Source organism: Cherax quadricarinatus, chromosome 50 (assembly GCF_038502225.1).
Source record: "Cherax quadricarinatus isolate ZL_2023a chromosome 50, ASM3850222v1, whole genome shotgun sequence".
Lineage (NCBI taxonomy): Eukaryota > Metazoa > Arthropoda > Malacostraca > Decapoda > Parastacidae > Cherax > Cherax quadricarinatus.
The window spans coordinates 24,911,884-24,927,067 of record NC_091341.1 but is presented as its reverse complement, the minus strand read 5'-3'; the positions used below and the strand labels follow the sequence as shown (position 1 = coordinate 24,927,067).

General features: G+C 44.9%; 1 protein-coding gene across 1 annotated transcript in view; it reads left to right on the top strand.

Moving 5' to 3' along the window:
- The window catches only part of LOC128695403 (uncharacterized), a 43,843-nt gene that overhangs the window by 778 nt on the left and 27,881 nt on the right, over window positions 1-15,184 (top strand). The window lies entirely within an intron of this gene.

The window sequence follows — 15,184 nt, the reverse complement described above, 5'->3', positions numbered from 1 at the left end:
GTGGCCAGGTGAGTTACTCAATACATGTGAACTACTAGTTGTCCAGGTGAGTGTTACTCAACACATGTGAACCACTACGTGTCCAGGTGAATGTTACTCAACACATGTGAACCACTACGTGTCCAGGTGAATGTTACTCAACACATGTGAACCACTATGTGTCCAGGTGAATGTTACTCAACACATGTGAACCACTATGTGTCCAGGTGAATGTTACTCAACACATGTGAACCACTATGTGTCCAGGTGAATGTTACTCAACACATGTGAACCACTACGTGTCCAGGTGAATGTTACTTAACACATGTGAACCACTAGTTGCCCAGGTGAATGTTACTCAACACATGTGAACCACTACGTGTCCAGGTGAATGTTACTCAACACATGTGAACCACTACGTGTCCAGGTGAATGTTACTCAACACATGTGAACCACTAGTTGTCCAGGTGAATGTTACTCAACACATGTGAACCACTAGTTGCCCAGGTGAATGTTACTCAACACATGTGAACCACTAGTTGTCCAGGTGAATGTTACTCAACACATGTGAACCACTAGTTGTCCAGGTGAATGTTACTCAACACATGTGAACCACTAGTTGTCCAGGTGAATGTTACTCAACACATGTGAACCACTAGTTGCCCAGGTGAATGTTACTCAACACATGTGAACCACTAGTTGTCCAGGTGAATGTTACTCAACACATGTGAACCACTAGTTGTCCAGGTGAATGTTACTCAACACATGTGAACCACTAGTTGCCCAGGTGAATGTTACTCAACACATGTGAACCACTACGTGTCCAGGTGAATGTTACTCAACACATGTGAACCACTAGTTGTCCAGGTGAATGTTACTCAACACATGTGAACCACTATGTGTCCAGGTGAATGTTACTCAACACATGTGAACCACTACGTGTCCAGGTGAATGTTACTCAACACATGTGAACCACTATGTGTCCAGGTGAATGTTACTCAACACATGTGAACCACTATGTGTCCAGGTGAATGTTACTCAACACATGTGAACCACTATGTGTCCAGGTGAATGTTACTCAACACATGTGAACCGCTATGTGTCCAGGTGAATGTTACTCAACACATGTGAACCACTATGTGTCCAGGTGAATGTTACTCAACACATGTGAACCACTATGTGTCCAGGTGAATGTTACTCAACACATGTGAACCACTATGTGTCCAGGTGAATGTTACTCAACACATGTGAACCACTATGTGTCCAGGTGAATGTTACTCAACACATGTGAACCGCTATGTGTCCAGGTGAATGTTACTCAACACATGTGAACCACTACGTGTCCAGGAACCCGAAAAAATAAATTATATATAATTAAAGAGATGAGATTGAACGTAAGCAGGGAGGAACACTGCAGCAGGCCTACTGGCCCATACTTGGCAGGTTCTTGTCAAAGTCAAACACACTAACCTATTATAAAAACATGATGGAGGAGCACATGGGCAAGACTCGCTATTCTTACTGTATTCATCTGTCGAACGGCGGGGAGACGTACAACAGTAGTTTGAGGTGATCAGTCCCTGAGTTTTAGTCCAAAATAACTAGTATTTTAGTCTGCGGTGATGCAGAATTTACTATGTATGTTATCTTGGAGGTATATTGTTATCCTAGCATGCTACTGTTATCCTGGGATGTCACTAGGTTATCCTAGGATGTCACTGTTATCCTAGCGTCAGGGGAACGCCTACCCACTGATCCAAAATATGGAAAAAGAAATAATTAAATAACTGAGGGGAAAATAATAATGGAAAAATAAAATTTAATTAAATAACAAAAATAAAAGGGCGCCTTTAGTTCAAGTGAGATCATGAGAGACGTTGCTTAATCCAGGACGTCTCCTTAAGATGTGATGAAGGTGTCACGACTCACGAAATCGTAATGACACGATTGCAAGAAACCACGGTACGGGTGGGACTTGAGCTAGAGTTCACCACGGCCACGCTGGCGGGAGAGTCATCTGTAAAAACTTGCATTTGTGGTCACAGTGGTGGCCCATGCTAACCTCCCTATGGTGTATAAGTATATCTAGTTGAATGAATCTTATTGTAGCCAACTGGCTCAGTGGCTTACCCACTGGTCTGGAGTTATACGACTCACTTGCCGCGAGTTCAATCCCCACCCATGCTATGGTATTTTCAAGATATATTGGTGTTCATCCATGGTAGGAAGTGGTAATCTGATCTTATGTAAATGGAGAAGATTCCGTCATTTCTGGCTCAGTAAGATTATTCAGGAACAGGTACACAAATACAGTTACATAATTATGATACATAACAGCAATATACATCACATAGATGGGAAGGGAGGTGAGGAATTGATCTGTACCAATAATACCAGTCGCCAGGGATCACGCCACCAAAACAACGAGTGTCTGCTGGGGATGACACGGCCAGCAGCACAGCTGGTCTGCTGGGGATGACACGGCCAGCAGCACAGCTGGTCTGCTGAGGATGACACGGCCAGCAGCACAGCTGGTCTGCTGGGGATGACGGCCAGCAGCACAGCTGGTCTGCTGGGGATGACGGCCAGCAGCACAGCTGGTCTGCTGGGGATAACCTGGCCAGCAGCGCAGCTGGTCTGCTGGGGATGACACGGCCAGCAGCACAGCTGGTGTGCTGGGGATGACACGGCCAGCAGCACAGCTGGTCTGCTGGGGATGACGGCCAGCAGCACAGCTGGTCTGCTGGGGATGACGGCCAGCAGCACAGCTGGTCTGCTGGGGATAACCTGGCCAGCAGCACAGCTGGTCTGCTGGGGATGACGGCCAGCAGCACAGCTGGTCTGCTGGGGATGACGGCCAGTAGCACAGCTGGTCTGCTGGGGATAACCTGGCCAGCAGCACAGCTGGTCTGCTGGGGATGACGGCCAGCAGCACAGCTGGTCTGCTGGGGATGACGGCCAGCAGCACAGCTGGTCTGCTGGGGAGGACGGCCAGCAGCACAGCTGGTCTGCTGGGGATGACGGCCAGCAGCACAGCTGGTCTGCTGGGGATGACACGGTCAGCAGCACAGCTGGTCTGCTGGGGATGACACGGCCAGCAGCACAGCTGGTCTGCTGGGGATGACGGCCAGCAGCACAGCTGGTCTGCTGGGGATGACGGCCAGCAGCACAGCTGGTCTGCTGGGGATGACACGGTCAGCAGCACAGCTGGTCTGCTGGGGATGACGGCCAGCAGCACAGTTGGTCTGCTGGGGATGACGGCCAGCAGCACAGCTGGTCTGCTGGGGATGACGGCCAGCAGCACAGCTGGTCTGCTGGGAATGACGGCCAGCAGCACAGCTGGTCTGCTGGGGATGACACGGCCAGCAGCACAGCTGGTCTGCTGGGGATGATACGGCCAGCAGCACAGCTGGTCTGCTGGGGATGACGGGCAGCAGCACAGCTGGTGTGCTGGGGATGACACAGCCAGCAGCACAGCTGGTCTGCTGGGGATGACACAGCCAGCAGCACAGCTGGTCTGCTGGGGATGACACGGCCAGCAGCACAGCTGGTCTGCTGGGGATGACACAGCCAGCAGCACAGCTGGTCTGCTGGGGATGACACAGCCAGCAGCACAGCTGGTCTGCTGGGGATGATACGGCCAGCAGCACAGCTGGTCTGCTGGGGATGACACAGCCAGCAGCACAGCTGGTGTGCTGGGGATGACACAGCCAGCAGCACAGCTGGTCTGCTGGGGATGACACAGCCAGCAGCACAGCTGGTGTGCTGGGGATGACACAGCCAGCAGCACAGCTGGTGTGCTGGGGATGACACAGCCAGCAGCACAGCTGGTCTGCTGGGGATGACACAGCCAGCAGCACAGCTGGTCTGCTGGGGATGACACAGCCAGCAGCACAGCTGGTGTGCTGGGGATGACACAGCCAGCAGCACAGCTGGTGTGCTGGGGATGACACAGCCAGCAGCACAGCTGGTGTGCTGGGGATGACACAGCCAGCAGCGCAGCTGGTGTGCTGGGGATGACACAGCCAGCAGCACAGCTGGTGTGCTGGGGATGACACAGCCAGCAGCACAGCTGGTGTGCTGGGGATGACACAGCCAGCAGCACAGCTGGTGTGCTGGGGATGACACAGCCAGCAGCACAGCTGGTGTGCTGGGGATGACACAGCCAGCAGCACAGCTGGTGTGCTGGGGATGACACAGCCAGCAGCACAGCTGGTCTGCTGGGGATGACACAGCCAGCAGCACAGCTGGTCTGCTGGGGATGACACAGCCAGCAGCACAGCTGGTCTGCTGGGGATGACACAGCCAGCAGCACAGCTGGTGTGCTGGGGATGACACAGCCAGCAGCACAGCTGGTGTGCTGGGGATGACACAGCCAGCAGCACAGCTGGTCTGCTGGGGATGACACAGCCAGCAGCACAGCTGGTCTGCTGGGGATGACACAGCCAGCAGCACAGCTGGTGTGCTGGGGATGACACAGCCAGCAGCACAGCTGGTGTGCTGGGGATGACACAGCCAGCAGCACAGCTGGTCTGCTGGGGATGACACAGCCAGCAGCACAGCTGGTGTGCTGGGGATGACACAGCCAGCAGCACAGCTGGTGTGCTGGGGATGACACAGCCAGCAGCACAGCTGGTGTGCTGGGGATGACACAGCTAGCAGCACAGCTGGTGTGCTGGGGATGACACAGCCAGCAGCACAGCTGGTGTGCTGGGGATGACACAGCCAGCAGCACAGCTGATGTGCTGGGGATGACACAGCCAGCAGCACAGCTGGTGTGCTGGGGATGACACAGCCAGCAGCACAGCTGGTGTGCTGGGGATGACACAGCCAGCAGCACAGCTGGTGTGCTGGGGATGACACAGCCAGCAGCACAGCTGGTGTGCTGGGGATGACACAGCTAGCAGCACAGCTGGTCTGCTGGGGATGACACAGCCAGCAGCACAGCTGGTGTGCTGGGGATGACACAGCCAGCAGCACAGCTGGTCTGCTGGGGATGACACAGCCAGCAGCACAGCTGGTCTGCTGGGGATGACACAGCCAGCAGCACAGCTGGTGTGCTGGGGATGACACAGCCAGCAGCACAGCTGGTCTGCTGGGGATGACACAGCTAGCAGCACAGCTGGTCTGCTGGGGATGACACAGCCAGCAGCACAGCTGGTCTGCTGGGGATGACACAGCTAGCAGCACAGCTGGTCTGCTGGGGATGACACAGCTAGCAGCACAGCTGGTCTGCTGGGGATGACACAGCTAGCAGCACAGCTGGTCTGCTGGGGATGACACAGCCAGCAGCACAGCTGGTCTGCTGGGGATGACACAGCTAGCAGCACAGTTGGTCTGCTGGGGATGACACAGCCAGCAGCACAGCTGGTCTGCTGGGGATGACACAGCTAGCAGCACAGCTGGTCTGCTGGGGATGACACAGCTAGCAGCACAGCTGGTCTGCTGGGGATGACACAGCTAGCAGCACAGCTGGTCTGCTGGGGATGACACAGCTAGCAGCACAGCTGGTCTGCTGGGGATGACACAGCTAGCAGCACAGCTGGTAATAATGTACCAGCAACAAGATGGTTACTGTAGAAAGACAAAGATCAGTAACTGTACTTCAATGTTATTACTAGCACACCAACCATATGTTATCCTAGGATGTTATTATGTTATCCTAGGATGTTATTATGTTATCCTAGGATGTTATTTTGTTATCCTAGGATGTTATTATGTTATCCTAGGATGTTATTTTGTTATCCTAGGATGTTATTATGTTATCCTAGGATGTTATTATGTTATCCTAGGATGTTATTATGTTATCCTAGGATGTTATTATGTTATCCTAGGATGTTATTATGTTATCCTAGGATGTTATTATGTTATCCTAGGATGTTATTTTGTTATCCTAGGATGTTATTATGTTATCCTAGGATGTTATTATGTTATCCTAGGATGTTATTATGTTATCCTAGGATGTTATTATGTTATCCTACGATGTCACTATGTTATTCTAGGATGTTATTTTGTTATCCTAGGATGTTATTATGTTATCCTACGATGTTATTATGTTATCCTAGGATGTCATTATGTTATCCTAGGATGTCACTATGTTATCCTAGGATGTCATTGTTATCCTAGGATGTCATTGTTATCCTAGGATGTCATTATGTTATCCTAGGATGTCATTATGTTATCTTAGGATGTCATTATGTTATCCTAGGATGTCATTATGTTATCCTAGGATGTTATGTTATCCTAGGATGTCATTATGTTATCCTAGGATGTCACTATGTTATCCTAGGATGTCATTGTTATCCTAGGATGTCATTGTTATCCTAGGATGTTATCATGTTATCCTAGGATGTTATTATGTTATCCTAGGATGTTATTATGTTATCCTAGGATGTCATTATGTTATCCTAGGATGTCACTATGTTATCCTAGGATGTCATTGTTATCCTAGGATGTCATTGTTATCCTAGGATGTCATTATGTTATCCTAGGATGTCATTATGTTATCCTAGGATGTCATTATGTTATCCTAGGATGTCACTATGTTATCCTAGGATGTCATTATTTTATCCTAGGATGTCATTATGTTATCCTAGGATGTCATTATGTTATCCTAGGATGTCGCTATGTTATCCTAGGATGTTATGTTATCCTAGGATGTCATTATGTTATCCTAGGATGTTATTATGTTATCCTAGGATGTCACTATGTTATCCTAGGATGTCACTATGTTATCCTAGGATGTCATTATGTTATCCTAGGATGTTATTATGTTATTCTAGGATGTCACTATGTTATCCTAGGATGTTATGTTATCCTAGGATGTCATTATGTTATCCTAGGATGTCATTATGTTATCCTAGGATGTCACTATGTTATCCTAGGATGTTATTATGTTATCCTAGGATGTTATTATGGTATCCTAGGATGTCACTATGTTATCCTAGGATGTCATTATGTTATCCTAGGATGTCACTGTGCTATCCTAGGATGTAACTGTTGTCCTAGGATATCACTATGTTATCTTATCCTGTCACTGTTATCCTAGGATATCACTATGTTATCTTAGGCTGTCACTGTTATCCTAGGATGTCATTATGTTAAACAGGATGGCACTATGTTATCCTAGGATGTCACTGCTCTCCAAGGATGTCACTACTATCCTAGGATGTCACTGGGTTATCCTGAGATGTCTGATAAACTAGGATATCACTGTTATCCTAGGATGTCACTTTTGTCCTAGGATGACACTGTTATCCTAGAATGTCGCTTGGTTATCCTGGGATGTCTGTTATCCTAGGATGCCACAATGTTATCCTAGGATGTCACTATGTTATCCTATAATGTCACTGTTATCCTAGGATGACGCTTGGTTGTCCTGGGATGACTGTTATCCTAGGATGTCACTATGTTATCCTAGAATGTTACTATCCTAGGATGTCTCTATGTTATCCTAGGATGTCTCCATCCTAGGATGTCACTATGTTATCCTAGGATGTCACTATGTTATCCTAGGATGCCATTGTTATCCTAGAATGTCAGTTATCCTAAGATGTCACTATGTTGTCCTAGGACGTCACTGTGTTATCCTACGATGTCACTATGTTATCCAAAGAAGTCCTTATGCTATCCTAAGATGTCAATGTTATCCTAAGATATCACTATGTTTTCTTAGGCTGTCACGGTTATCCTAGGATGTCACTATGTTATCCTAGAATGTCACTGTTATCCTAGGATGTCACTGTTAACCTAGTATGTCAGTTATCCTAGGATGTCACTATGTTATCCTAGGACGTCACTGTGATCATAAGATGTCTCTGTTATCCTAGGATGTCACTGTGTTATTCTAGGACATGTGTTATCCTATGATGTCACTGTTATCCTAGGCTGTCACTTACCCTAAGATGTCACTGTTTTTCCTAGGATTCCACTATGTTATCTTAGAATGTCACTGTGTTATCCTAGGATGTCACTGTTATCCTCAGATGTCACTGTTATCCTAGGGTATAAATGCTATCCTAGGATATCACTGTTATCTTAGGACGTCATTATGTTATCCCCGGATGTCACTATGTTATCCTAAGATGTCATTGTTATCCTAGGATGTCACTATGTTATCCTAAGACGTCACTATATCCTAAGATGTCACTATGTTATCCTAGGATGTCACTATGCTATTCTGGGATGTCACTATGTTATCCTAAGATGTCACTATGTTATCCTAGGATGGCATTATGTTGTCCCAGGAAGTCACTATGTTATCCTGGGATGTCACTATGTTATCCTCGGATATCACTATGTTATTCTGGGATGTCACTATGTTATCCTAGGATTTCACTATGTTTTCCTAGGATGTCACTGTTATCCTAGGATGTCACTGTCATCCTAGGATATCACTATTTTATCCTGGGATATCACTATGTTAACCTGGGATATCACTATGTTATCCTAAGATGTCACTATGTTATCCTGGGATGTCACTGTTATCCTGGGATGTCACTATGTTATCCTAGGATGTCACTATGTTATCCTAGGATGTCATTATGTTATCCTAGGATGTCACTATGTTATCCTGGTATGTCACTATGTTATCCTGGGATGTCACTGTTATCCTAGGATGTCACTATGTTATCCTAGGATGTCACTATGTTATCCTAGGATGTCACTATGCTATCCTAGGATGTCACTATGTTATCCTGGGATGTCACTATGTTATCCTGGGATGTCACTATGTTATCCTAGGATGTCACTATGTTATCCTGGGATGTCACTATGTTATCCTGGGATGTCACTATGTTATCCTGGGATGTCACTATGTTATCCTAGGATGTCACGATGTTATCCTAGGATGTCACTATGTTATCCTGGGATGTCACTATGTTATCCTGGGATGTCACTATGTTATCCTGGGATGTCACTATGTTATCCTGGGATGTCACTATGTTATCCTAGGATGTCACTATGTTATCCTAGGATGTCACTATGTTATCCTGGTATGTCACTATGTTATCCTGGGATGTCACTATGTTATCCTGGGATGTCACTATTTTATCCTGGGATGTCACTATGTTATCCTAGGATGTCATTGTGTTATCTTAGGATGTCACTATGTTATCCTGGGATGTCACTATGTTATCCTGGGATGTCACTATGTTATCCTGGGATATCACTATGTTATCCTGGAATGTCACTATGTTATCCTGGGATGTCACTATGTTATCCTGGGATGTCACTATGTTATCCTAGGATGTCACTATGTTATCCTAGGATGTCACTATGTTATCCTGGGATGTCACTATGTTATCCTGGGATGTCACTATGTTATCCTGGGATATCACTATGTTATCCTGGAATGTCACTATGTTATCCTGGGATGTCACTATGTTATCCTGGGATGTCACTATGTTATCCTGGGATGTCACTATGTTATTCTGGGATGTCACTATGTTATCCTGGGATGTCACTGTTATCCTGGGATGTCACTATGTTATCCTGGGATGTCACTGTTATCCTAGGATGTCACTATGTTATCCTGAGATGTCACTATGTTATCCTGGGATGTCACTATGTTATCCTGGGATGTCACTATGTTATCCTGGGATGTCACTATGTTATCCTGGGATGTCACTATGTTATCCTAGGATGTCACTATGTTATCCTAGGATGTCACTATGTTATCCTGGGATGTCACTATGTTATCCTGGGATATTACTATGTTATCCTGGAATGTCACTATGTTATTCTGGGATGTCACTATGTTATGCTGGAATGTCACTATGTTATCCTGGGATGTCACTATGTTATCCTGGGATGTCACTATGCTATCCTGGGATATCACTATGTTATCCTGGGATATCACTATGTTATCCTGGGATATCACTATGTTATCCTGGGATATCGCTATGTTATCCTGGGATATCACTATGTTATCCTGGAATGTCACTATGTTATCCTGGGATATCACTGTTATCCTGGAATGTCACTGTTATCCTGGGATATCACTATGTTATCCTTGAATGTCACTATGTTATCCTGGGATATCACTATGTTATCCTGGGATATCACTATGTTATCCTGGGATATCACTATGTTATCCTGGAATGTCACTATGTTATCCTGGGATATCACTATGTTATCCTGGAATGTCACTGTTATCCTGGGATATCACTATGTTATCCTGGAATGTCACTATGTTATCCTGGGATATCACTATGTTATCCTGGAATGTCACTATGTTATCCTGGGATATCACTATGTTATCCTGGGATATCACTATGTTATCCTGGGATATCACTATGTTATCCTGGGATATCACTATGTTATCCTGGGATATCACTATGTTATCCTGGGATATCACTATGTTATCCTGGGATATCACTATGTTATCCTGGGATATCACTATGTTATCCTGGGATATCACTATGTTATCCTGGGATATCACTGTTATCCTGGGATATCACTATTTTATCCTGGGATGTCACTATGTTATTCTGGGATGTCACTATGTTATCCTGGGATATCACTATGTCATCCTGGGATATCACTATGTTATCCTGGGATATCACTATGTTATCCTGGGATATCACTATGTGTTACAAAAATCGCAATTCTAAAAGCTTCGAGATCTCCAGGTCTCAGGCCTGGTCTCAGACCGGGCCGCGGGGGCGTTGACCCCCGGAACTCTCTCCAGGTAATACTAGAAAGGACTGCCCTTCTAGCACCCAGCCTGTTACTGGGTTGTCGTAACAAGTAGTCAGTATCCTGGTCCAATTATCCATTAGAATTCAGTATGATTCAATAGTGCTTCAGCATTAAAACTGGTAGGCTACTAACTAGAGAAATTAAAATTTAATACATTTATTAAGTTGTCTAGGTGTATATCAAATTAAATTAAATTAATCACAGTAATCAAAATAATATTAATCAGTTCTCTAGTGTACAATATTATTGTGCTGAAAGCACATATCACATTTATAATTCTTAAGTACCGTCTGGTACATTAACATTTAATAAGATATTACAAATATGTACAAGTTTGTGTGTATGTGTGTAAGTGCTGTAAGTAGTTCGCTATGTCTCACGACTCGACTAGACTTAAACAAGTGACTGACAAAGTCCTCAAATAAACTAACTTCTTGACCAACTGGCTATCAGAACTGTCTGCTTGAATAATAAAAAGAATGCTAAGCCCAATAACAATATAACAAGCAACTGCGACACAATCAGGATCAAGAAGATAATATAACGACACTAAGTAGGGACCATCAGCAGATCCTCCACAAAAGTCATAAAACTCCCATAATACTGAATATAAGTTCATGTAGTGTGACAGAAGCGTGACAGTGTCAGCGTGCCTCGTTGTGCTCCGGGTTTTCTGGTGTTTTCACGGTCGCTCTTACGTGCTAGAACTTTAATTTGTGTCATCAATCCTATACGATACATCCCTCTAGCGCCTGGAATCAGTCTTGGGCGGAAAACATTATATACTGAGTCAAAAAAGGAGAATTAGTGTGCACTACCTAGCAGAGTTTACTGCCAGAGGGGAATCATAGGCCTGTGTCTCGTGTGAAAAAAATAATAATAATTGAACTTTTCGTGTCAGAGGAAAGAAAGTCTCCCTGAAAACATTGAGTATACATAGTGTATAGTGTATACTACAGTGGCTCCCTAGTATATTGATGATAAAGGCTAAAGTGTCATTTGAAAACAGGTGAATTTGTAAATGAAGTGATAAGCCTATAGAGGCTGGTGCCAGAAGTCGCCAGAAACTTACCACAGGTCAGCTGTTTTTAATAATCTTCCTGGCTTGCTAGTGTACTCGCATATAATCTAGTGATACCAGTGAATAGCAGAATACAGTGTTGTAGTAGCAACTAACCAGTATTATAATGGTACTTAGTGGAGTGGAGTGACTTTCATTAGTTTCTTTTTTCTTGAAATACCAGACATATACTGTGAATTTCATATAACCTGTAGTTACCAGCGGTCGCAATATACACAACGAGAAGAAATTATTACTACAGAAAAAGCGTCCTTCCTCCAAAATTTGCACCAGTCAACTATAGTGATAATATAGCATTTATTGTGGTGGAGACGGAAAAAAAATAGAAAAGCTAGATACAGCGATTGATAAACAAGGGTTGAGGCTCGACCGTTCGTCATTGTAGGAGTTGCCAGCAGTCACCGGCTCTTCAACACGCAAGTTATACTTTTGTATCAATCAAATCACATATTACTCGGGTAGATAATTTCCAGTAGATCCTTCATGTGTTAGCTCAAATCACCGACCAGTATGGTTTAAATAAGTGACCCACTGATCAGATCAGATCGACTGGTCCGAACCCTTGACTGGTCCGAACCCTGGACTGGTCCGAACCCTTGACTGGTCCGAACCCTTGACTGGTTTCAAACGGTTTCGTTGGACAATAAAGCAGACTGTAAATGGATGGGGTTGTAGGCGCTCTTATAAACACAAACATTAAATATGTACCATAAACGTGCACGGTAAGCTGTCCAATATACAAAAACAGTTAGAAACAGAAATACAAATAGCTACAGCTTCATTTAAGGAGGTTATTAATATAATATTCAAGAGGTTGCTAGTAGAATTGCAGTAAATCAACCATTCAAATCATTATGAAGCTGTGTGTAGTCTGTGGTCAGTCAAACAAACGGGCTTCCACATGCATAAATTGTCATTTTTGTGGAAATTGGTGTCACGCCCCTTGTGCAGATATCCAAGAACTAGCTACAAGCAGTATTAAAACAGGGAAGTGTTTTTGGGTATGCCCAAATGAGATAAATCTGTGGACTAAAATCACAAGGGTATTAAAAGAGGTCAACATCAAAGCTGCTTTCATAGAAAACCTGGAAGCTTTCTACAACAGATGGGAACATAAAAAGTCTGGGCTGAATGGTACTGCCCTTGATACTGGCCATGTAGTCAGAAACTGTAAGGCTGGAGATGATGTCCTGGTAGTCAGTAAATGTGGGGCTGATAGTGCTGTCCTGGGAGACAGTAATGGTGAAGCTGGAGGTGCTGTCCTGGGAGACAGTAATGGTGAAGCTGGAGGTGCTGTCCTGGGAGACAGTAATGGTGAAGCTGGAGATGCTGTCCTGGGAGACAGTAATGGTGAAGCTGGAGATGCTGTCCTGGGAGACAGTAATGGTGAAGCTGGAGATTTTGTCCAGGTAGTCGGGAATTATACGCAGGAAGGAATACATATAAATGACCTCATAGGGGACAGGAGCCATAGTAGGGAAACAAGTGTAGTCAAAGATAAGATAAAACCAATATTGCAAACTAGAAATACCGCAGGAAATAGCAAACAAGAGGACTCCACTAGCAATAGTGAGGATATATTACCAAAAACAACTGGTGGGAGCTCCATTGTTGGTGCTAGGGAGGATAGAAGTAAGACAGGGAAACATGCACCAACAGGGAATACAGTCACAGAAACCCAAGGCAAACGGAAACCAAGCCTGTGCACATACTATGCACTCGGTATCTGCTGGCATGGGAAATCTGGAAAAACAGATGGGACGTGCAACTATGACCACCCTAGAAAGTGCCATGCCCATATGACAACAGGAAAATGCAAACTCCCTTCCTGTAAGCTTTTTCACCCTGAACTGTGTACCTCTTCAGTACAGGAAAGACTGTGCTATAACTTAAATTGCCAGGCATACCATCTAAAGGGGACAAAAAGATACAAAACATCCAGGCCATGGGAAAACCTGGGTAGCCACAGCCACTCAAGAGGGAGAGGTTTTTTAGTGCCAGGAAGGAAAAAAAAACTGGCAGGAAATGGCAGAAATCGTACACCAAATCCAGTCATTCCTGGAGTGGAACCACAGTCGATGGCCTCCACTCCAAACCAACAGATACAGATACTAATGCCGGAAAAAAAATCCCCCCCCCCAGTACCAACAATACCACCAGTCCGATAACATTCTTCTTGGCAAATATACAGGGTCTAAAGCCAGCAACAAACAACAAAATACCTTTCATCCGTGGACTGTTTGCAGAGGCAAAGGCAATGTTCGCGGCTTTCACTGAGACCCACATAAAGGATCACTTGGACAACGAAATATGGATCCCAGGTTACAACCTATACGGATGTGACAGAGTGAACAGGCAAAAGGGGGGGGGGGGGTTGGCCTGTACATTGCAGAGTCACATGTTTGCACAGAACTTCTAAATGCCTCAAATGATGTAGTGGAAGTTTTAGCAGTAAAGGTCGAGAACCAAAACCTAGTCATTGTGGTAGTCTACAAGCCTCCGGATGCAACATCCCAGCAATTCCAGGAACAGCTGTTAAAAATTGACCACTGTCTGGAAAATCTTCCAGCTCCTGCACCCAACATCTTGCTCCTGGGGGATTTCAACTTAAGGCACCTAAAATGGAGGAATATAGCAAATAATATTGTTGCAGTAATAACACCAGGAGGCAGCTCTGATGAAAACTCACACTCACGCGAGCTTTTAAATCTCTGCACAAAATTCAATTTAAACCAGCAAATAATAGAGCCTACTAGACTGGAGAATACACTAGACCTCATCTTCACTAACAATGATGATCTGATAAGAAATGTCACCATATCAAAAACAATATACTCAGATCACAACATAATTGAGGTTCAGTCATGTATGCGCGGAGCCCCAGACCGACATAATGAGATTAGTCACGAGGGAGCATTCACCAAATTCAACTTCAATAACAAAAACATAAAGTGGGACCAAGTAAACCAAGTCCTAACCGATATAAGCTGGGAAGATATACTAAGCAACACAGACCCCAACTTATGCCTAGAACAGATTAACTCGGTGGCACTCGATGTATGCACAAGGCTTATTCCTCTAAGAAAAAGGAGGAGTAGATGTAAAATAGAAAGAGACAGGCGCTCCCTTTACAGGCGACGGAAAAGAATAACAGAGCGGCTAAAAGAGGTCAATATATCTGAAATGCGTAGGGAGACACTGGTCAGATAAATAGCAAGCATCGAACTTAAGCTAAAAGAATCCTTTAGGAGTCAGGAATCGCGGGAAGAACTAAAAGCCATAAATGAAATCGAAAGAAACCCAAAGTATTTCTTCTCCTATGCCAAATCAAAATCGAGAACAACGTCCAGTATTGGGCCCCTACTTAAACAAGATGGGTCCTACACAGATGACAGCAAGGAAATGAGTGAGCTACTCAAGTCC